General features: G+C 41.4%; 1 protein-coding gene and 1 pseudogene across 1 annotated transcript in view; both read right to left on the bottom strand.

Annotated features, from left to right (window-relative positions):
* The window catches only part of KCNK2 (potassium channel, subfamily K, member 2), a 248,957-nt gene extending 234,387 nt beyond the window's left edge, over positions 1-14,570 (bottom strand). Inside the window, exon 1 of the mRNA XM_010853063.1 lies at positions 14,464-14,570. The gene's annotated coding sequence lies outside the window, so the exon portion shown is untranslated. The remainder of the gene's footprint in view (positions 1-14,463) is intronic.
* The window catches only part of LOC104998103, a 25,306-nt pseudogene extending 4,075 nt beyond the window's left edge, over positions 1-21,231 (bottom strand).
* Positions 21,232-24,109: the final 2,878 nt, after the last annotated feature.

Below are 24,109 nucleotides of genomic sequence, written 5' to 3'. Positions count from 1 at the left end.
GATAAAATGCAATAATAATAGTACTTTGGAATTCACAAAGGCATAAACATATCCAGGAATGGAAAAACAGAGAGCAGCATCCATAGTCTTCTTTTCAAATATGCACAGATTTTAGCATTTGTCCCTACAAAAGCAGATCCTGATATGAGGACTTGTATCCAGGTAGTCCAGTTGAGGAGCAGTTCTTAGAAGGAGGAGAGAGGGAAGAGGGAAAGTTAAAAAGGAGGGAGAAGCTAATTTTTGAGGTCACTTCTGTGGACAACTGGGGCTTGTTCTTACAGGAGGGTTTATAAAAAGTATATCAATGTATCTTAGAACTATCCACATGGGGATGAATTTATCCATCTGTTCCCACACTCCATAAAGAATGCTCCTGAAAGTGGTACTCTCCCAATTTCCAAGTCCATTCAAATCCTTGAGAGAGCAGGTTTCCACCAGGGTCTATAGAAAGAGATGTGCACATAACAGAAGATATCATGAGGTGAACTGAAGCCCACTCAGAGGATTTGAGTACAGTCACTGGAGATAACAGATAGCATTTTAGTAGCAAAAAAGCAGAGCGAATTTTCTCTTTGACAGTCTTCTATTAAATATAGCCTATAACTGAACATGGAGTATAACACTGATATTTGCTGAATCCTCTTGCCTCACAGAAATCTTATTGAACTTAACCTTAGTGAAGCCCAGAGAGACCCCATCTTCACTTTTTGCAGATTCCTGACAGTTCAGGATCTCTGTTTCTTGGCCTATTACCTAGAATCACAAAGTCCAACCTCTATATCAATGTCTGTAGAAACACTATGTGGGTTGAGTAGCTTTAAGACTTAAAGGATCTGGGAACATGGGGCAGTATCAGTCACTCAGTCATGTGCGACTCTTTGTAAGTCCATGGACTGTAGCCCACAAGGCTCCTCTGTCCGTGGAATTTTCCAGGCAAGAATACTGGGGTGGGGTGCCATTTCCTACTCCAGGGGATCTTTCTTCACCCAGGGATTGAACCCACGTCTCTTGTGTTTCCTGCATTGGCAGGCGGATTCTTTACCACTGTGCCCCCTGGGAAGCCCCATAGGGGTCCCTCTCATACTGCCTCCTGTCTGTCATCTTGCTCTCTCCACTCACCATTCCCTCTTCTTATCCTACACCTTCAAGCCTGTTCACAAATGTAGCCCATTTGCTCACTGACACAGAAGTGCATCCATACTCAGTCCTTAGAAGCTTGGCTTCTCTCTACAAAACTGGTTTTCTATCTTCAAGGAGTTCTTATATAATCTACTAAATTGTTTTTCTCCATAGCATGAAATAAAGATATATGATTTCCTCTGTGTGACTCAATAAGACTGTTTTTGAGTGAAAAAAATCTTGTCATAAACATTTTCTTTTTCCTAAACTATCCCTTGCATAAAATAGAATACTCATGGTGGACTAGCTCAATTCTCCCTTTGAAATGCTTGCATGGCTCAAAGCATGTCCCTTAACTCTTTAAAGTTATTATATTTATACATTTTTTCTTTTTATGATTTTTTAATACCTCTTCCCACTAGAATGTAAACTCCAACAGTGTGACAACCAAGTTTTGCTTTGCTTGGCGCTGAATCATTGGTACCCTGTGATCAGTTCGGCACTAAAGTAGATGATCAATACAAATGTTCAGTGAACAAATGAATGAAATTTTATCTGTGAACTTTTGAATTTCTTCTTGCATAGGTAGAAGAAAAGAAGTAGAGAAATAGGAAAGCTCAAGTCCCAGCAAAGTGTCTTGCTGAAGGTCACAGAACTGATTGATAGCAGAGTGATTTAACAAGGCAGCCACACTCATTGCTTCAGCCCTCTTGTAACATTAGACTGTAATTCATCGTGATATTGCCTAATAGGAACAGTATGATAAATCCAATGTTTTCCCTCAAACCTCTGTGCTTGACTTCAGAAATATCAAAGAAGTCTGGTCTCAGTGTTCTCTGACTCTTTTTTTCCTACTGAGAGATACCAAATGATTATAGTTAACATTGGAAAATGATGCTTTGGGGCTATGTCCCTCCCCCAAATTTTGAAATAACTACTATTTTTTAAAATTTTGACTGGGGTACAGTTGAATTACAATGCTGTTAGTTTTTGCTGTACAGAAAAATGAATCATTTATACATGCACATATATCCACTCTTTTTTAGATTCTATTCCCATTTAGGTCTTTATAGACTAAGTAGAGTTCCCTGTGCTATATGGTAGGTCCTTACTAGTCATCCATATTGTGTAGAGTAGTGAATTGATGCTTTCAAATTGTGCTGCTAGAGAAGACTCTTCTTATGTGAAATCACAGCTTTAAAACTCTTCTTTATTTCCAATGAAGCGTTCAGTGATTTAGGACAGGGATCATTCCTCACATACACCAAAAAGCAATGAGTCCTACTCTCAAGAACACACAAAACAAAATGGCACAGGAGGACAGCACTTACAAGGTCTCATAAAGAAAACTAAGTAAAGCTGTTGGTCTGCCCTGGGACTTCAAAGAGCCCCAGAAAATCAGGTAAAAGTAAAAGGGAAGTAAAACAATCTGACTTTATTTCAACACCTCTTAAAAGGAGTCAGATCAGAATATAAAATTCCACTCGGACCTGGGGGCGGCTGCACTTTTATTTTCTAATTTTTTTCTGGTCTGCCAGGGTGAACAGCTTAGGAGCTCAGGAGGGGAAGCCTGTGGCTTCAAGTCCGGGTGAAGCCCACTTTGCTGATGACTTTTGAGACGGGCAGAGGGAAATCAGAAGTCATCTAAGCACTTGGAATTCGAAACCATGTCACTATCCCAATATTATGCAACTTGGTTTAAGACAGAGCCTGCAAATACAAAAAGTGGACAGTCATGCCCAGCTCTTTGCGACCCTGTGGACTGTAGTCCGCCAGGCTCCTCTGTGCATGGAATTCTCCAGGCAACAATACTGCAGTGGTGGCCATTTCCTTCTCTAGAGGGTCTTCCCAACCTGGGGACTGAAACTGGGTCTCTTGCATTATAAGGCAGATTCTTTACCGTCTGAGCCACAAAGGCACACACACAAACCTCACACACACTAGGAAAAGGGACCAGAACAGTAATCTGATGGAAGCCTGGACCAGACCTACAGGCCTCTCACGTTATCAACCCTTAACCCATTTCTCAAAGATTTACTTATGTTACTGCCAGTATTCACCAAATGCGATAAAAGTTCACTATTTTGCACAAAGCAAGGGGAGATGGTGCTTTCAGTAATGGCGTAGAGATGATATTCACTTAAATGTGTTAATGTTATTTCCTGAAAACCTGCTTACACATTTTAAATGGTAAGCTATCTTTCTGATGATAAACGTCAACAACAGCCTTGAAGCACTATTCCCAATTCGTATGGCTGGCTCCAATGGTATTTGCTATGAGTGACTTACAAATAATCTCTAGCACATAATCCCCACCTGGGATCCTACCTGTTATATACAAAACCATTTAGAGCTTAGTGGATTGCCTGCATTCCCATAAGGGCCCCATGAATTATTTCTCACAGGGAGAAAGCATTTTAAAAGGTATATAATGATAAGGAAACTATCAGAGCAACCCATCTCTGTTACTGTAGAGGGTAGGATAATTTACCTCCTCCCTTCACTCTTCTTTCTTCCATACTACACCCCGGTTCTCGAAGCCAACTGTACTTTAAAACAAAAAACAAACAAACAAACACTAATGACCCTGCTTTGTAACGTGTTCCATTTGTTTCACAGGCTTCATAAAATAATTCCACATTAGTTTCCCTAGCCTAGTGTTTACATCGTGACATGTTTTTTCCTAGGTTTTCATGATTTATTTTGGTGTCTGTGTGAACTTGCTCTATAAGAGTAAAAGGAATTTGCTTAGATTCCCTTTTCCTGAAATGTATCCCGGTGCCGTGCAGACTATCAGACTTCCTATCCACAGAAGATCTGCCACTATCAAGCCTAGAGCTGCCACTTACTATGAACGCACCCAAGTCATTTCATCTCTCTGGACCTCAATTTCCACATGTGTAAAATGGGGATGATAGCAGAAATAACTGTTTATAGTGTGTGGGGAATGTTTAAATTAATAAATCATTATACACATACACACACACACACACACACACATAACCTTTTGCCACCTGATAACCATTTGCAGCATGAACAAACAAATGAAGGCCAGCAAAGGTACAGAGTATGAGAAACCTATCTCTTAGAGACCTTCCTTTGTGCTTTGGCATTAATAACTAAAGCAGCCGACACTTACTATGTGCCATGCTCTGATCAACCAATCAAATCAATATGTATAAATATAGGTTAAAAAGGTAAAATTAGCACCAAGTGAAGCCAAATTTGAGACTGAAGCTAAAGACAGTCAGGAATACTAATCTTATTTTGATATGCTATTCATCAGGTTTTTATATCTTGACATTTAAAAAACATTGTATCAAAATATTGTGTATCTTGACTACTTGATGTGCCCTCCTCCAATTACACTTTATGTCCAAAGAAGAAGCCTCAGTTGTCAATGAGACTCAGTTCCAGTCTTCATGCTACTCAGAATCAGGTGGGAGGAGGGACAGGCCTTAACAAAGTCATCACAAGAATATTTATACATTTTTTTCCATTAAAAATGCAAGAGTTTTATATTATCCCTTCGGCCTGTGGATGAGTACAGATGCTCTTTTTGAAATTATGAGCTTAAGTTTTAGTTCACTCATTTCTCAGGAAAGAGATATTCAGTGTCTACTACATGCCAGGCACTGCTCTAGGCACTGGGGAAGAGCAAAAGAGACACAAATTTCTACTTTCACGAAGTTATAGTCTAGTATGGAAGAGAGACAATGAACAACACAGATGAATAAAATACACCATCTGCCATATGGTGCTAAGTTATAAAGTTTGTGTTATAGATAAATGGAAGGGAGAGAGAAGCTATCTGAGAGAATTAAAATGTTAGACAAGAAACATTGGAATTGTGACCTTGGGGGATGTGAGAGAGAGGAATGCAGAAAATTGCAAGGAAATAGTCCAGGCGAAGGCAGCAGGTACTGCAGGGCAGAGACCCTGAAGTGGGATGTGCCTGGTAAGTGTTTAGATGGCAAAGATGGGAATTCCTGGGGTCCAGTGGTTAAGACTCCACACTCCCACTGCAGGAGGCACGGGTTCAATCCCTGGTCAGGAAACCAAGATCCCACGTGCTGCATGGTTCGTCCAAACAGACAAAACTTTTCAGAAAGGGAGGAAGAACGAAAATAGCAAAAAGGCCAGGGAGCTGAGGAGAGAGTGAGCAGGAATTTAGATCAAAAACTTAATGGTGGACTGGTCACGGCGGACCTCTTCAGTCATAAGTGCTCTGCTTTGCACTCTGGCCAGGTGGGGCAATCACTGAAAGGATCTGGGTAGAGGAGTGGAGATCTGACTTAGGCTTAGCAGGATCAGGCCAGCACTGTGCTGAGATAGACTCACCAGGAACAAGAGAAGTCGGACCATTTAGGAGCTCATCACACAATCCAGGAGGGATATGACTGTGGCTTGGACCAGTGTAAGAGCTCTGGAAGAAGAATCTAAGCATTCTGGATGTATTTTGAAAATGGAGCCAACGATGTTTGCTGTTGCTTTACATGTGACATGAAAGAGAAAGAAGTGTAAATGTTATCGTGGTCTAAGCAACTGGAAGAATGGAGTTATAATCAACTGAGATAAGAATGTAAAGAAGTAGGTCTGGGAGGGATCATATAGGCAATCAGTTTTGGATACGTTAATTTCAAGATGCCTGTTAATCACCAAAATGGATAAGAGAAGCAGACATTTGGATATAGGTTTGAACTCTAGAGCTAGGGTACCATTTGGATCTGGAGATAAAAATTTGGGAGTCATCAATATATGAATATGAAAGTGTTAGTCACTCAGTCACGTCTGACTCTTTCTACTGTAAGCCTGCAGGCTCCTCTGTCCATGGGATTCTCCAGTCAAGAATACTGGAGTGAGTAGCCATACCCTTTTCCAGGGGATCTTTCTGACCCAGGGATCAAACCCGGGCCTCTAGCATTGCAAGCAGATTCTTCACTGGTTTTTAAAGCCATGGTATTAGATGTAGAATGGGCATAGATAGAGTAGGGAAGTGGTCAGTACTCAGAGAAGACAAACTATATGAGAAGAACTAAACACTGCTCATTGGATGTAGCAAAGTGAGATGACCTTGATAAAGGCAGTTTTAGTAAAGCGGTGTCAGTAAAAGCCTGATTTAGTGGATTCAAAAGAAAAAGGAGAAATTTTAGAGAATTCATTTTAAGTTCTGCTGTAAAAATAAGTTGAGAAATGGGAAAATGACTTAAGGGAAAAGAAGTTCATGAGAGAATTTTCAAATGTTTGTTTCGTTTTTTACGATTTTATTTATGGGCTATTCTGGGTCTTCGTTGCTGCACGGACTTTTCTCTAGTCGTGGCAAGAGGGGACTACTCTCCAGCGCAGTGTGTGAGCGTCTCATTGTGGTGGCTTTTGGTGCAGAGCACAGTGTCTAGAGTGTGTGGGCTTCGGTAGCTGTGGCTCCCAGACTCTACAGCACAGGCTCAGTGTTGTGGCACATGGGCGTAATTGCTCCGGGACATGTGGGTTCTCCAATAAGGATCAACCCTGCGTCTCCTGCACTGGCAGGAACATTCTTTACCACTAAGCCATCAGGGAAGCCCTGTTTTGTTTTAGAAATAGGGAAAGCATACCTTGTTTGTGCACGAGGCAGAAGACAAAATGATATCAAATGAGAAGGTGCAATGGGTAATAAGTCTGGTCTCATAACCCAAGTGTGTGTGTGTGTGTACGTGTTTCAATTGTCAGAGGAGGGAGTGAAAATGGCCTGAGAGGCAAGGAGGCCTAACAACTACACCACTAGCTCACTTCAAGCCAGTGGTCCAAAGAAAGCAATTGGAATACAGTTTCCATTTGGGAGGGTGGCCGGGAAGCAGTGTATCCCTTGGAGAGCCAGAGTGGGTGATAGCCAGCCATGGTTCTCAAACTTTCGCATGCGTCAGAATCACCTGGAGGACTTGTTAAATACAAATTTCTGAACCCTACCCCAGGACTTGCTTTTTTAATTCATTTTTTATTGGAGCATATTTGCTTTACACTGTTGTGCTAGTTTCTGCTGTACAGCAAAGTGAATCAGCCCAACGTACACATACATCCCCTCGCTTTTGGACTGACTTCCCACTCTGGTCACTAGAGTGCATTAAGTAGAGTTCCCTGTGCTATACAGCATGTTCTCGTTAGTTATCTGTTTCTGATGCAGCAGATTGGGGTGGGGTCTGAGAATCTGAATGTCTAACCAGTTCCAATGATGTTGATGCTGCTCTTCCTGGGGGATCCAATCCACTGGCTTAGTGCAAGAAGGTGAAAGTAATGTTCACAGAAGAGGCTCTTTAAGCTTGTGACTTTTAAAATTTGGTATCAGCTAAAGCCTGGTCCATTTAAAATTAACTCCAACTTTCAATGATTTTTAAGTCAATGCTTAAAAATTCATTATTAAACAGAGCTCTATTTTTTTCTGTGTCCCTTTACACTATTGGTTTGTAAGAATGTTCATTTCAAATAGTGCACATAAATGTTATTTCAGGTTGAAAAAAAGAAATATATACCTTCTTAATCCAATTTTGAGTATTTTTTAGCCACTTACTTGTTTTATCTATTCCTTTGAATCTGTTCCATTCACCTTGAAAACATTTTAGTTGGAGCCAAGTTATTTATTCATTCATTCATTTATTTAGCAGATATTCATTGAGCACCTACTTAGGATCAGGTACCATTGTATCACTTGGGATATAGCAATGGAAAAAACATTTTGGCCTTTGGAAAGCAACATTGCAATTCAAAGAGAAAGAGATAATTACATAAAATAAACACGTATAGTAATTCAGCTGGCGATAATTTTCACAAAGGATCAAAATAGAGCAGGAGAGAGCATAGGAATGCAACGCAATGAAATACGTGATGGGTTGTCAGGTAAAGCCTCAGTAAGAAAGTGGCACTTCAGCAAGAGTATGAAGGAGGTAAGGAAATGAGATATCCAGGAGAAGAGTGTTCCAGACAGGAAGTTAAAGAGGCTCCACTACGGGGCATATCTACCATGTTTAAAGAAGAACAAGCAGTCCACTGAAGTGGCTTGTACAGGGGAGAGGGTGAGGAGTCAATGATCGCAGAAGGCAATGTGCAAGGTTAGGGCAAAGGGCTGTGTCAAGTCTTTTACACCTTTAAGACAGCTTTGGCTTTTCTCTGGAATGTGAAGTCAAGTGGGCCTTAGAAAGCATCACTACGAACAAAGCTAGTGGAGGTGATGGAATTCCAGTTGAGCTATTTCAAATCATAAAAAATGATGCTGTGAAAGTGCTCCTCTCAACATGCCAGTAAATTTGGAAAACTCAGCAGTGGCCACAGGCCTGGAAAAGGTCAGTTTTCATTCCAATCCCAAAAAAAGGCAATGCCAAAGAATGCTCAAACTACCGCACAACTGCACTCATCTCACATGCTAGCAAAGTAATACACAAAATTCTCCAAGCAAGGCTTCAATAGTACATGAACTGAGAACTTCCAGATGTTCGAGTTGGATTTAGAAAAGGCAGAGGACCTAGAGATCAAATTGCCAACATCTGCTGGATCATGGAAAAAGCAAGAGAATTCCAGAAAAACATCTACTTCTGTTTCATTGACTATGCTAAAGCCTTTGACTGTGTGGATCACAACAAACTGTGGAAAATTCTTAAAGAGATGGAAATACCAGACCACTTGACCTGCCTCTTGAGAAATCTGTATGCTGGTCAAGAAGCAACAGTTAGAACCAGACATGGAATAGACTGGATCCAAATTGGGAAGGGAGTATGTCAAGGCTGTATATTGTCGCCCTGCTTGTTTAACGTATACACAGTGTACATTATGTGAAATGCTGGACTGGATGAAGCACAAGCTGGAATCAAGATTGCTGGGAGAAATATCAATAACTTCAGATATGCAGATGATACCACCTTTATGGCAAAAAGCAAAGAGGAACTAATGAGCCTCTTGATGAAAGTGAAAGAGAAGAGTGAAAAAGCTGTCTTAAAACTCAACACTCCAAAAACAAAGATCATGACATCCAGTCCCATCACTTCATGGCAAATAGATGGAGAAACAATGGAAATAGTGACAGACTTTATTTTTGGGGCTCCAAAATCACTGCAGACAGCGACTGCAGTCATAAAATTAAAAGACACTTTCTCCTTGGAAGAAAAGTTATAACAAACCTAGACAGTGTATTAAAAACCAGAGACATTACTTTGCTGACAAAAGTTGGTCTAGTCAAAGCTATGGTTTTTCCAGGAGTCATTATGGATGTGAGAGTTGGGCCATAAAGAAAGCTAAGAGGTGAAGAATTCATGCTTTTGAACTGTGGTGTTGGAGAAGCCTCTTGAGAGTCCCTTGGACTGAAAGGAGATCCAACCAGTCCATCCTAAAGGAAATCAGTCCTGAATATTCATTGGAAGGACTGATGCTGAATCTGAAGCTCCAATACTTTGGCCATCTGCTGCAAAGAACTGACTCATTTGAAAAGACCTTGATACTGGGAAAGATTGAAGGCAGGAGTAGAAGGCGACAACAGAGGATGAGATGGTTGAAAGGCATCACTTACTCAATGGACATGAATTTGAGCAAGCTCTGGGAGCAGGTGATGGACAGGGCGGCCTGGCGTGCTGCAGTCCATGGGGTCGCAAAGTGTCAGACATGACTGTGTGACTGAACTGAACTGAACTGAGGCTTTTCTCTATGTGAACTGGGCAGTCAGTGGAGGATTTTAAGCAGCGTAGAGCCATGAACAGACTTGCATTTTTAAAAAATTGAAGTATAGTTGATTTGCAATGTATTACTTTCAGGTATATGCAGTGATTCAGATATATATACATACATATATATATATGTATATATATATACACATACATAATCTTTCTCAGATTCTTTTCCATTATAGGTCATTATAAGATATTGAATATAGTTCACTGTGCTATACAATAGATCCTTGCCGTTGATCTATTTTGCATGCAATAGTATCTCAAACTCTTAATTTATCCTTCTCCACCTTTGCCCTTTTTAAACTATGTCTGTGAATCCATTTTTGTTCTGTAAATAAATTCATTTGTATCATTTTTTTTAGATTCTACCTATAAGTGATATCATATGGTATTTGTCTTTCTCTTTCTCACTTAGTATGATCATCTCTAGGTCCATCCATGGCATTGTTGCAAATGGCATTATTTAATCCTTTATTCTTATTACTAATTCTGAATAATATTTCATTGTATATATGTACCACATCTTCTTTATACATTCATCTGCTAATAGACACTTACTGAAAAGCAGAGTATTTTGTAATGAAAATATTAATTTTGGATTAATCTGTATTGAAATAATATTAAAAGTCATGAGATTAGATGAAATCACCCAGGGAGTGAGTACAGAGTGATGAGTATAGAAAAAAGAAGAGATCTAACGATCAAGCCCTAGGTACTTCAACATTTTAGAGGAAGATAAACTAACTGTGTAGCAGAATGTTGAAGACTTACTATTCATCTAAACTGGCAATCATTACCCACCCCCAGCCAATCACTGGCCTGTGAGAAGGAAATCCAATAATTACCCACCCCCAGCCAATCACTGGCCTATGAGAAGGAAATGTCAAATATCTGCAGTGTTAAATATCTGATCTTTTTTCAAAGCTGACAGAGATATGAACTCTTATGAGAAACAATCAGTTTTTAAATGTTGGAAAATAATATTTTTCTGAACACTTTGCAGGCCAATCAAAATATGTTCACTGGCAAAATCCAGACCTTGATTTGTTAGCTTTCAATCTCGATTTGTACTTTTAAAAAGATTATTTTTGCCCTCATTACAATGAACTCAGAAAAAAAGGGAAGCAAGTACAGTCTGCCCCTAAACTGTAGGAGTTAAAGTTGATATTACCTATAAAATCTTAGAACAATGCCCAGTGCATAGTAGAAAATAAATGTCAACTCTTGTATTATTATTATTATTGTGACTTATTTGGAGCTTTAGTTATATCATCAGACTGCAAAAAGCAACAATAACTTATGCATTCAGAACGAAAAACAAAGGGGCCAAGGTGGCAGTTTTTGGAGGTCAGAACGAGGTTATGTATCCAAATTATGCCAACGTGCTAAGGTGTGGCCAACAATTGACTCTCATCTTGAAAGGGAGGGGAAAAAATGACATAAAATACCTATTAAGTAGGTGGTTGCCAAGAATATACTTTAACATATTCTAATTATACCTTAAATTTTGGCACTCACTTCTTTTGAGAATCTAGGAAAATTCCATCGCAATTTCCATGGCTCCCGGAAATTTATGTTTTCTCAAAGACAACCTGGCATGCCTACATATCATTTAAAATCCTCTCCCGCAAACATTTGTGGGGCTTTTAAAAGGCATAAAAAACAAACATTAAGCACAAGCACATGCACACACAATCACACAAGCCCAGGCGCTTGCACGACACAGGCGTGTATATGCCCTGGAGAAGGGAATGGCAGCCCACTCCAGTATTCGTGCCTGGAGAATCCCATGGACAGAGGAGCCTTGGCAGGCTACAGTCCACGGGGCCGCAAAGCGTTGGACACACCTGAGCGGCTAACAAACAGAGAGGCGGGGGGCGTGCACATACGTGTAAACACAAATGCATACACTCTTTCATTCAAGCATCAAGGTTTCCGCAGAGTTTTTCCAGTTTCCTGCAAGGCTTTCACATGGCTCTATCTCCATTCTTTTTGGGGGGAATTGGCAATCATCTGTACCATCCCCCCAGAATTTTTGCATCAGGCAATGTTCAACATTCTAATACAGAAAGTTTTCCAACGTGTGGACAGAGCCTGTTTTTCCCCCGGATCCTCAGGCTCCTTAGAGCAGGTGTCCAGCAGTAACGGGAAGAGCCACCTTCATCTTCAGAGCTTTCCACAGCCATGCGTCACCAGCCTTCCCAAGTCCTCCCACCGCTGACAGTACCTTGCCACTGATGGTTGGCTTTTGTCACAATTCATTTTTTCCCATTGACTCTAGCTGTAATTAGCTGGCGTTAGAACTCTGTCTTCCCCCTCTGTAAATTTTCAGAAGAGAATTAAAAGCCGCCCCCCTGGACTGTACATTTCAGTTATTTATAGTGAGGCCATGGATCAACAACCAAAGATGTAAGAAGCATAATTTGTCTCCCAGGCATGTGTCATTGAGAGTCCTGGTGGCTGGACCATTCCTATTTAGTGCTAAAAAACTACAATGTGGGAACAAATGGGTTTGTCTTCTTTTGCAATGATGGTATCAGAAAATCTCTTTATAGGACTCACAGCTTGTGTCATGTGATTTCTCTGAACTTCAGTTTCCCTTCTGAGAAATCGGGAACCAAACTCATGAGCTTGTTTTAAATTCCCTATTAGCTAAGTATAATTATCCCTACTGTACAGATGAGGACACAAACATTTCAGGAGGTAAAGACAGAGTTTTGTACATTGGAAAATGCTTTACAATGTGAAACTATTCATATTACTGTTTATCTAAAACTATTGAGAAGATCCCCTCCCCTCCTCCTTTCCTCATCAAGCACATAAATTTGGAACTTGCAGCCTGGTGATAACACACAAGGGCATGTAATGTTGCAACTAGGGATAAATATGTTACAAGCCTGGTCAGGGAAAAATAATTTTCAGGGGATGAGCTAGCCAGTGCTCTGATTTTGATGGAAGGATGATTGAGAATTGAATTTCTCATTATAAAATCTATGAACCTACTGATGACCTCCCCATAGGAAAGCAGCTAAAGGGTGTTTTAATGAAAGAATAGTATGTCACTCTGGGGAGGAATTCCAACATTTAGATACCAGAGTGTCCTTTCAGACAAAAGAGACTGTGCTGAAAACAAAAAGAATTCTCAGAGGATTGAAGATGCCATATCTAAAGTCTCAAATTTGAATATGTATCAGAATGTCCTGAAGGGCTTCTTAAAAACATAATATTGCTGTGTCCCACCTCCCCAGTTTCTGAGTCAGTAAGTTTGAGATAGAGCTTGAGAATCTGCATTTTTAATGAGTTCCAAGGTGACCCTGATACTGCTAGTCTTTGTTCTGTACTTGTGTCCTCATGTCCGCTTAGAAGGACACCAGTCAGATTGGATTAAGGTTCATCCTAATGACCTAACTTTGCCTAGAGTACCTCTTTAAAGACCTGAACTCCAAACACACTCACACTGTGAGGCACTGGGGGGTTAGGACTTCATCATGTGAATTTGGGGGTTGGGGGTTACCCGTAACAGCTAGACAACTGAGTTATGAGCAAACTCTGCCAACACAGTGCCTCGGAAATCACAGCAAGTTAGAAGCCAGAGAGCAGACCCCACACATCACTCCACGGAATGTGGCCGAAGATGAGAGAGAGCCCGGGGAAACATTTTGCAGGATTCTGTGAGACTGGGAGGATGACACGGGTCTCATCCTCCCTTCTCTCATGCACTGAAAGAGTGCGTGCCTGAGTCACTAAAATATGTTACAGAACATTCTGGTTCAACCTGGTGTTAAAAGATTCAAGCCCAAATGCTTTTTAAATGAGGAGCATGGTTTAAAGGGTCAGATGATTTCTGAGTGGGGGTTTATTTAAGGAGAACAAGACAACAAGCCTTCTAGGACTTAATCCTATGAGCTTCTGCTCAGGGCTGGAGCACTCCTGCTCTCCAGCAGCCTTTCTCAGGCTCAGCAGTACTGACTGCTTGGAGCAGAACAGTTCCTTGTTTAGAGGGAGGGGGTTGTGGTGGTGGTGGCTATTCTATGCATTACAGGATGTTGAGCAGCACCCCTCTAGCCACTAGATGCCAGTAGCAACTTCCCTAGCTGTGACAAACAAAAATGTCCCTAGACACTGCCAAATGCCCCTAGATAGTGGGGAATACAAAACTGCTCCAGTTAAGAACCACTGCTCAATAGACCCTGTCTTAATCCATTTGGGCTGCTATAACAAAAATACCATAGATTGGGTGGCTTAAATAACTCACATTTATATGCCACAATTTTAGAGGCTGGAAAGTAAGTTCAGGGCACCAGCAGATTTGGTGTCTGTTAAGGATCAGCTTCTTGGGTCATAGACAGTCCATCTTTTTCAATCTGTCATCACAGGGTGGAAATGGAGAGTGAACGCTTCAAGGTCTAAGAGGGCACTTATCCCACTCATGAGGGATCCACCCTCATGACCTAATCACTTCCAAAGGCCATGAGTCCTCATGCCATCACCCTGGGGATTCAGTTTCAACATATGGATTTGCAGGGAGAACAAACAAACATCTCATAAACTCCAGGCACACTATCTCCATTCTCAACAACGCTGTGAAACAAGTACCATACACACTTCTTTGGATTAAGAATCACAGACTCATTGATATTTGCTCACTTTCACTCACCTAAAAACTATTCATCTGATTCCCAAATCTATACCTTTTTAATAAGCTGTCTTCGTTCACTTCATGTGCTTCCCAGGTGGCACAGTGGTAAAGAATCTGCCTGCCAATGCTGGAGACACAGGAGACGCAGGTTTGACCCCAAGATCAGGAAGATCCCCTGGAGTAGGAAGCAGCAACCTGCTCCAGTCTTCTTGCCAGGGAATTCCCATGGACAGAGGAGCCTGGCGGGCTACAGTCCATGGAGTCCCAAAGAGTCAGACATGACTGAGCACGCACACACACACAGATTAGAATAAAGGGACAATGATGTTCCTATTTCTGAAAGTGACTCTAATTCCCAGAATTGAGGAAATGAAAATATCTTAGGTTCCAGGTCCAGAGATGAGATCACGCAGTAGTCAAAGTTAGGCCACTTTTCACACCCAGCTGCACACCCAGGCAACACCACTGGGCCTCCCCGAGGCTGTTCTTTCTTGCTGCCACCCGACAGACATCTGTCAGGTGGATGCTCAAAACTGGCAGGGTATGAAAAACACACCCAGCCCTCTGAGATTTTTCAGGCAAAGCACAGCTTGTCAGCCTGTCAGTTACTGTCATGAGGGTGCCAGACTGATTTGGTTCTTTCATCATTGCACATGAAATACTTTGTGTTTGCAGGGAAACCCTTTTGGGAATCAAAGTCCTATTTCTCTTTTTGAATGTTTCTTGGATGTCAGAGAGAATTCATTGCTTCAGAGGAAGTAGAATAATAAGCAATCTGTCTAAAGAATAGTCAAAGAAACGGGCTGAAAGCCTGTTTGGCCATGCCAAAGGGTCACTAGTTTATTCATTCATGTCACAACTTTCAGAAAACACCTAATGTGTGCCCAGTCTTGGGTCAGGCATAGGAAACTCACTGATGGACACAACAGGCTCCATGCCCTCAAGAGTCTCACTGGCAGCTACAATGATACACTTAATCAATTAACTTGAATACAACGGTGCTCAGGTGTTCAATCTCAGAAGAAAGGCTAAGGAACCATATTAGGAACAAAAAGGATTGGGGCTACAAATTTAGAGATGCCTTGCTCAATTAAATCATGATATGAGCTGTTCTAGTCTGCTGGTAATTCAGAGTACAAGAAACCCACTGGATTGGAATTACAATCCCCTTTGAGTCTTCCATCTCATTCAGTAGAGACAAGTGTTGAATCGCTGGCCAGTAATCAGGTACCATTCTTCTTTCAACAATTCTTTGCCATTTGGCTTATTTGCAAACTGTTAGCCTATCTAGTAATTCTTTTCCCCCTATTTCTTGCTTCTTTTTTTTCATGTTTACCAAATGCTCTCACTTTCCTTTTAGTTTTAGCTGGTTTTTTATTGCAACTATGAAATATCTCACTCCCACTGACAATTCTCTGTCTTTCTCTTTTAGATTTTCTGGTACAAGCTGGCATTCTTTCAGCAAAAGACACTGAAAACTAAAAAGAGCCAGACATATTATTTCTGATTCTGCTCATTTTACTGTAGTGTGGCTACAACAGAAACTCAGGAGAGCTTTCCACAAGGACTTGTTCAAAGCCTTGACTATGTGGAATTGAAATTAAAGATCTGCGTTATTCTATGCGAAATGGCATCTTCACTTTTGACTTTGAGTTTAAAGTGATTATAAAGGAAACAGATTAGAAGCCAACAGTAGGACTGAGCAAGTTAAATCAGTGAAGCCGATTTTGTCACAAATAAAGGCTAAGACACAATTGGAACAAATAGAGATGAGTGTCTATAAGCTAGTGTTTATGATGGGAAGTAGAAACATATGAGCCCTGTTTGTTAATAGCTTTTAAATTCAAATCACCTAACTTGATGTTCTGGCATAACAGTGATGTATCTGGTTAGTTCATCTCACACACAGCTCTGCTCCCCATTTGCCAAGTAAAGAGCAATGGGGAAAAAACGGCTGTCCTTTCCCAGCCCCCAACTGGCCCAGCACATGTTCCCAAACACAGAATCTGGCTGAGTAATTCAGCTGCTTAGCACATATGATAAGAAGTTGGAAGAATTGTAAGAAAATAGTTCATGTTCTTCACTTATTTTTCTATTGGTTTTTCTTTCACCTTGTGGGTAACAAAACAAGAAGAGTGTTTCTCAGTTATTTTCACCCAGGCAAGAGCAACAGGTAAACGCCAAAAATAAATATCTAAAAGTAAGTACTTCCTTCATCCTACAGGCATCATCTGCTCAACCAAGACCTATCAGTTTTGAGCACTTCCTATTTGTTAGCATGATTCTTAGCCCTTTTTCTACATTTATATACTTTGTACTCATAATCAATACAAAAATCCAAGAAGTAGGTCCTTTTGAAAATTATTTTTTATGTGGACCATTGTTAAATTTTGCATCTGTTATGTTTTCCTTTTTTGGCGATGAGGCATGTGGGATCTTAGCTTCCCAACCAGGGACCAAGCTGGCACCTCTTGCACTGGAAGAGGAAGCCTTAACCACTGGACCACCAGGGAAGTGGGTCTTAATATCGTCATTTTACAGATTAGAAAACTGAGACTCAGAGAATCTAATGAACTGACCCAAAGTCACTCACGTCCACACCCAGTGATCAGACTGTGATCTGAATCAAGGTCACTGAGACTTTACACTGTCCTGAGAATTTCTCCTGGCATTCACGGACACAAACCGGGACTGCCTCTCTCTTCTGGGACCTGCCATACGCAGTTCTCCTAGAATGCTATTCCTGTTCATTTCCATCCGTCTAGTCCTTTCCCTCAAGGTCTCAACTCTCGTCTCTTTCACAGAGTTTAGTCCAGCCTTTCCAGTAATCAATTGCTCCTCTGAAATCCTATGGCCCTTCTTTATTCTGCATTAACAAACAGCCTTCTGCTGTTCATTTGTTCTGCAGCAGGGGTTAGAAGCCAAGAGGGAGGGGACATATGATGTCAAGAGGGAGGGGACTGATGGCTGCTTCATGTTGATGTATGGCAGAAACCAACACAATATTGCAAAGCAATTATCTTGCGATTAAAAATAAGTACATTTTTTTTAAAACATAAGCTGTCTATCTACTGAATATTTAGACCGTTGAGGGCTGTAATTCCTTCTGCTAAGATGCATGATAACAGAAACTGGGGCTGTTTCATCCACCAGTATATCACCAAGGTCCAACAGAGTACCTGACACATAGTAGGTACTCAGTGTATTTTATCAAATAAATCCATAGGTAGAGGAACATCAAGGTTGAGAGAGCACAAGATCTACGTGCCTAAAAAGCAAAGAAGCATTCTGTGAAAGAAAATTATTGTCGGCAACAATTAATCCAAGCCCAGCGGGTCACGTAGGAAAGGAGGGGTAGTTTCAAGTGCCACTTGAAGTATGTTGATCCCATTTTCTTTCAGCCCATCCATCACCATCCTCCCTAATAACTCTAGCAGAACTTAGCCAACATCCCAGGGAGTTAGAGTTTATAACATGATTAAATGAAAGTGCTGCTTTATTAAGATCCGCCGGGCACAGAGCACACTCAGTGCTGCCTCTTTTTAGTCCAGGCAGTAGACCACAGCAACCAGCTAGGGACAGAAAGCATTTTCTTCTCTTGAACAGAGCAAAAGGCAGGAAAGCGAACACGGTAGCCTCTCAAGGTGGCCAAGATACCTGTGCAGTAAGGCATGACGAAAGCTTTCCTGGCGTCTCAGTCAGTTAAGAATCTGCATGCAATTCAGGAGACTGCGAGCAATGCAGGAGATGCGGGTTCAATCCCTGGGTCAGGAAGATCCCCTGGAGAAGGAAATAGCAATCCACTCTGGTATTCTTGCCTGGGAAATCCCATGGACAGGGAAGCCTGGCAGGCTACAGTCCGTGGGGTTGCAAGAGTTGGACATGACTCAGAGACTAAACAACCAACCAGCCAACCAAGGCACGATGAAGAACTCCTGGAGTCCACCTCATAGACAAGAAACCCCTGTTGGTTAGCACAGGTGAAATACTCTCTCAGAGTTTCCCGAATTCGCTGGGAAAATTTGAGGTGGGAAATGGCAGACCAAACTATATATATAGTAGATGAGCTGGAGAAATATTGCTGGTTTGTTTTTTATTATCACTGTGAACTGTATTTTTCTGTGGAGCCTAGATATACTCTGGTTATAGTAATATATGCCCTGACTTCTGTACGAGATTGCAATTCCTGAAAAGTCGGGAGATATATTCATTTTGCTGTCCCCAAGTCTTGGCAAGATGTTCTCTATTAGATCCTACTAAATAAACATTTGATGCAAAGATGAGAATAGGGGTATGAATCTTAAAGGGATCATCAAAAGATACCTTGTTTTTCTTACATGCAGTTGTTATTATTGCATTTTTAAATGTTTTGCTTCTGCTCCAAAATGTTCCCGTAATAGTATATTCATTATTACAAATAATTATACCCTAATCCATCAAGGACAAACCACCCCCCACCACCAAAAGAAAACTGGTGTATTTTTAAGAGCCTTCAGTGAATATTCTGTTGCCTTAGAGAATGACATTTGGAGGAATCCAGGGTCAAACAAACTTGCCAAAAACCACATAAGCACAGTACCCCTAGACATCACAAAACAAAGTAGAGAGTTCAACCTTTTCCAAAGGAAAACAGATAAAACATGAAAACAATCTGGCCGCTGCAGGGGCCCATTTGTCCCGCAGTAGAATGTCAGATGCAGCTAAGGCAACAAGCGTTTATGAGATTCTGAGTTACCAGAAAACAGTCTCTTGTCTACACGCGAATGCCTTTTTAGTATGCTGTGAAAGCTGGAATCATGATAGTCAGGCCTGGATGGGGGATGATGACTCTTAGTCACCCTCCTCTCCCAGAAGCTGAGATAGTAGTGTTCTAATCTAGACTGTGGAGAAGGCAATGGCACCCCACTCCAGTACTCTTGCCTGGAAAATCCCATGGACGGAGGAGCCTGGTAGGCTGCAGACCATGGGGTCACGAAGAGTCGGACATAACTGAGCGACTTCACTTTCACTTTTCCCTTTCATGCATTGGAGAAGGAAATGGCAACCCACTCCAGTGTTCTTGCCTGGAGAATCCCAGGGACGGGGGAGCCTGGTGGGCCGCCGTCTATGGGGTTGCACAGAGTCAGACACGACTGAAGCGATGCAGCAGCAGCAGCAATCTAGACTATCCTAAAAATAGGTGGGCATTATTTGGCACTAGTGGTAAAGAACCTGTCTGCCAATGAACGAGACACAAGAGACATGGGTTCCATCCCTGGGTCAAGATGATCCCCTGGAGAAGGGCATGGCAACCCACTCCAGTATTCTTGCCTTGAGAATCCCATAGACAGAGGACTGCCAGGCTACAGTCCATAGAGTTGCACAGAGTAGGACACCACTGAAGCAACTTAACACACATTTTGAATCAGAGCATTGATGACAGTGGGAAGCAGAAATTGGTTAGGCCTTGTAAGAGCTTTCTCACAATAAAATTAAGTCTCTTTTATGATTCAGTGGATATTAAGTCACTAAACTTGCCAGATCAGCTTCTGCTCTGACTAATAGAATTTGGCCACCTCATGCGAAGAGTTGACTCATTGGAAAAGACTCTGATGCTGGGAGGGATTGGGGGCAGGAGGAGAAGGGGACGACAGAGGATGAGATGGCTGGATGGCATCACTGACTCGATGGACGTGAGTCTGAGTGAACTCTGGGAGTTGGTGATGGACAGGGAGGCCTGGCATGCTGTGATTCATGGGGTCGCAAAGAGTCGGACACGACTGAGCGACTGAACTGAACTGAACTTAACCTGGCAAAACAAGTGGGGAGACCTTTCACCCGCTAGGCCTAAGCTGAAGTTGGACTTAGAGAAAACAAGGGCAGGGAGGGTGGAGGGCTAATATTACCATGATGCTCTCCAGTGTCTCAAGACAGCTCTCTCTTGATTTCCAACTTCCTTCTTTCATTCTGGCTTTGTTTAGGGGATCAGAGCACAACCGTTTACTATTCCATATATATATGTATATATACATGCTCAGTTGTGTCTGGCTCTATGTGACCCATGGTTCCTTAGCCCGCCAGGCTCTTCTGCCATGGGATTTCCCAGGCAAGAATACTGGAGTGGGCCTCCATTTCCTTCTCCAGGGAATCTTTCTAACCCAGGGATCAAATCTGCATCTCTGCATTGACAGGTGGATTCTTTACCATTGAGCCACCTGGGAATCCCTGGTAGACAGAAATGATCCACTGTATTATATTCTAAAACTTTGATTTAAAAAAGAAGTGTTATACACTTAAAATTAACTTCATGTACTATCCAGGAGATTCTATCTGGATTTCAGTTTCCTTATTTTTTTTAACCATTCTGCTATTAATCCAGGAAATCAATAAATTTTGGATTAAGCACCTTAAAAGCACAAGATACAATGTTTAAAAAAATAAGCAAGCACACCAAGCACTTTCTTTTTTAATCCTAAATGTTTCCCTCCCTATGGTCTAACCATCCATATCTCATGCCCTATATGTACTTCTCACCTTTGCATACAGACCACTTTCTCTGAAACGTTTCTCATCGCTTCTTTTCGCCTGACCCCTCCTTTTGAAATCAGGCTAGATGCTGACCTTCCTCATGAAGCTTTCTTTTTTTTTTTTTATTACAGCCCCTTCCCTGAGGAGATTATCATTGTTAAGTAGTAGCCGGACATCAATGAATACTTCATTGAATTCCCCTGGCGGTGCATGAGTGATAAATTTAGCAGCTATGCGTACCTTCTCCTCATCCGACACCCGATCCTCGAAGTCGGCCATCTTGGGCTGCTCTCCTCATGAAGCTTTCTAGTCTCACTACTCAGCTACTCAGTGCTAACTATTTGTTGCAGTATTTTCTCTATTATGTTAAGTTTGTCCTTATAATCAGGAAGCTTTTTTTTTCTATGACTATTGGAATCCCATCTCTTAAAAATGCTAAGTACTAACTTTAAGAATTAAGTGTGAACAAGTAAATTAAACATGGCTATTACCTATGGTTCAAAAAGAGAACAGATAGTAAGGCAAACATCTAAGGGTATATTTAGGAGAAAAAATATATTGTTTCATAAATAATTGTCATTAAAATGAACATCCCTCAGTAGCAAAGACAGTTCCAAACCTCAGCATATTTCAGACAAAATTCAGTATGATGTCCTAATTCAACTGTGGTTACTGGTTGCCACAAAGTTCCAAGTACTTTGTTAGGCAACTCTGGGACAACAAAGATAAGGAAAAAGAATCTGCTTATCATGAAACTCTTAATTTAGCAGAATTGAAAGATGATGGTGGAACTGCTGAATTAAAGGTGCCTTGGGGAAGGAAAGTCTAAGTAGTAAACGATAATGTCTTCTCTAACTTTCCCCAACAGATTTAGTGAACACTTCCTCTGTATCTCTCATAGGGTCACAAAGAGTCAGACATAATTGAGCGCATACACACACACACACACACACACACACACACTCCACTGTATCTTCTGCATCTTCCTATTACAGCCAGTGTAGTGGTTTCTCTCCTTATTTTTCTCCTTTCTATCTACTCCTTACCCAGAACCCCACTCTTATCTGGGCATAAACTGTGCCCATTAATCTTTGTATATATTGCCATGACGCATTCAATAAAAATCTATTGAACAAGTGAGTGAACGCATGCATACATGCTGACATGATTTAGATGCAGATAGAAAAGTGCCTTATACACTTTGCTCAAAGGGATGGTGTTTTATTCTATAAGCAGTAGCCAGGCATCACAGCTTCCCAAGTGGGAAGGAAAGATCAGATCTGTATTTAATAAGGAATACCTGGGTGCACACAAAGTATGTACTGGGTGAGGCAGGAAGAGTCTGGAGAATCTTATAATATTATAGACAAGAGATAAACTAGTTCAGACAAAGGTCTGAACTAAGGCAGTAATAATGGGGATGGAGAAGCCAGGACAAATATTTGCAAGACAGAATTTGGTTTCTGCATGGACATGGAGATGAACCAAGAGTCCAGGATTAAAACAGTTTTGATGTGAACAAAACAATCTGGGCAATTCCTTAAAGACTATTGTAACAGGGCTTCTCTTGTGCAAACAAAGATGATTGATAATGTAAGTTGCACAAGCCCACATAATAATCAGCATCCTGTGTCAATGCCAAATTTTTCTCACCCGTGAATTCCCAACACCTGCAGGAAGACAGACTTGGCTTACATATTTTGTGAACTGCCGCAGTATGTGTTAATTTTATGACTTACATAATTATTCCTTTTTATGTGTCTTAAATGTCAAGGTTCCTGAAGTAACAGGAACAAGAGTAGCAAATTAAGTAACTTTGACTGAACTTATGAAGTCCTCAGTATTTCGGCAACCTTTCAACATCAGTAACTTCCACAGAATAATATTATGAATTTTGGGAATCCCCCCCAAAGTGATGCCTCCAACACGGTGTAATTATTTAACTGAAGTTGGAAAATGATTTGTAAGCACAAACTGGAGTGCTATTTCATCTCATCACCCACCCCCCGCTATAGAAGTGACCTCCCCAACAAGGCTGGGAGCCCTCAGGCCATTTTGCTCTAAGGAAGAGCTTCAAAAGGAACAACTAGAGCAGTAAGCTCAAACATTTCAGATCCACGAGTAAGACCAAAGGATCAGGAAGAAGATATTGTTAACTGCCTGGCGTGCTGTAGTCCCTGGGGTCGCAAACAGTCGGACACGACTGGGCGACTGAACAACCACATCGTCAGCTTGGTTCCGTTCTTCACCCCTACATCAATCTAGAGAGAATGCTGCAGGCTGAGGTAGAAAAGATATTAGAGCTAGAATAGATACAAACCATGAGAGTTATCCGTTAATGAGAGAGGCAGGAAGTGGTATTCTAACCCCTCCATTCTTCAAGCTCAGCCTCCTTGGGAAGCCAAAAATACCTGCAGCCTTTCAATGAAGTCATTAAATTCAAAAAATGGGAGAACCTGGGCCTCCATTTTCCTGGGGAGGACCTTAGAAAGGAATTGGCTGTGCCAGTGTGGTGTGGGCACCATCAAGGATAAAGGAGAGGGCTAGATCCATGATGCTACATGGATGGACCTGAAGATTATCATACCAAGTAAAGTAAGTCAGACAGAGAAACACAAATACCATTTGATATCACTTATATATGAAATCTAAAAAAATAGATAGAAATGAACGTATTTACAAAGCAGAAACAGACTCACAGACATAGAAAACAAACCTATGGCTACCAGAGGGGAGAAAAGGGCGGGGGAGGGACAAATTAGGAGTTGGAGTTAGCAGACAAACTACTATACCTAAAATAACCAATAAAGTCCTACTGTATAGCACATGGGATTACACTCAATATATTGTAATAAACTATAATGGAAGGGGAAGAAGACGGCTGGGGAGAGGAGACTCTTTCGACCCTGGAATCAGCAGGAACACACTAAGAGGTTGCTGTGGTCCCCCAGGCTGGGAGCAGCAGTTGGCCAAAGTGCAGAGTGCTGGTAGATTACAGAGGAATTACAGCAGGGCACTAACACAGAGACTATAAAGTGGCCTGTCCAGCAGGGATTCCACTGGTAAAATGCCACAGGCACCATATTATGGTGGAGACAAGCTGGAAAGTTGAACGGACAACAGCGGGCCACCGAGACACATCCAAGTCAGAAAATAA

This window comes from Bison bison, unplaced genomic scaffold (genome assembly GCF_000754665.1).
Source record: "Bison bison bison isolate TAMUID 2011002044 unplaced genomic scaffold, Bison_UMD1.0 scf7180017864322, whole genome shotgun sequence".
Taxonomy (NCBI): domain Eukaryota; kingdom Metazoa; phylum Chordata; class Mammalia; order Artiodactyla; family Bovidae; genus Bison; species Bison bison.
The sequence above is the reverse complement of the archived record's forward strand: the minus strand, read 5'-3'. Positions and strand labels throughout refer to the sequence as shown.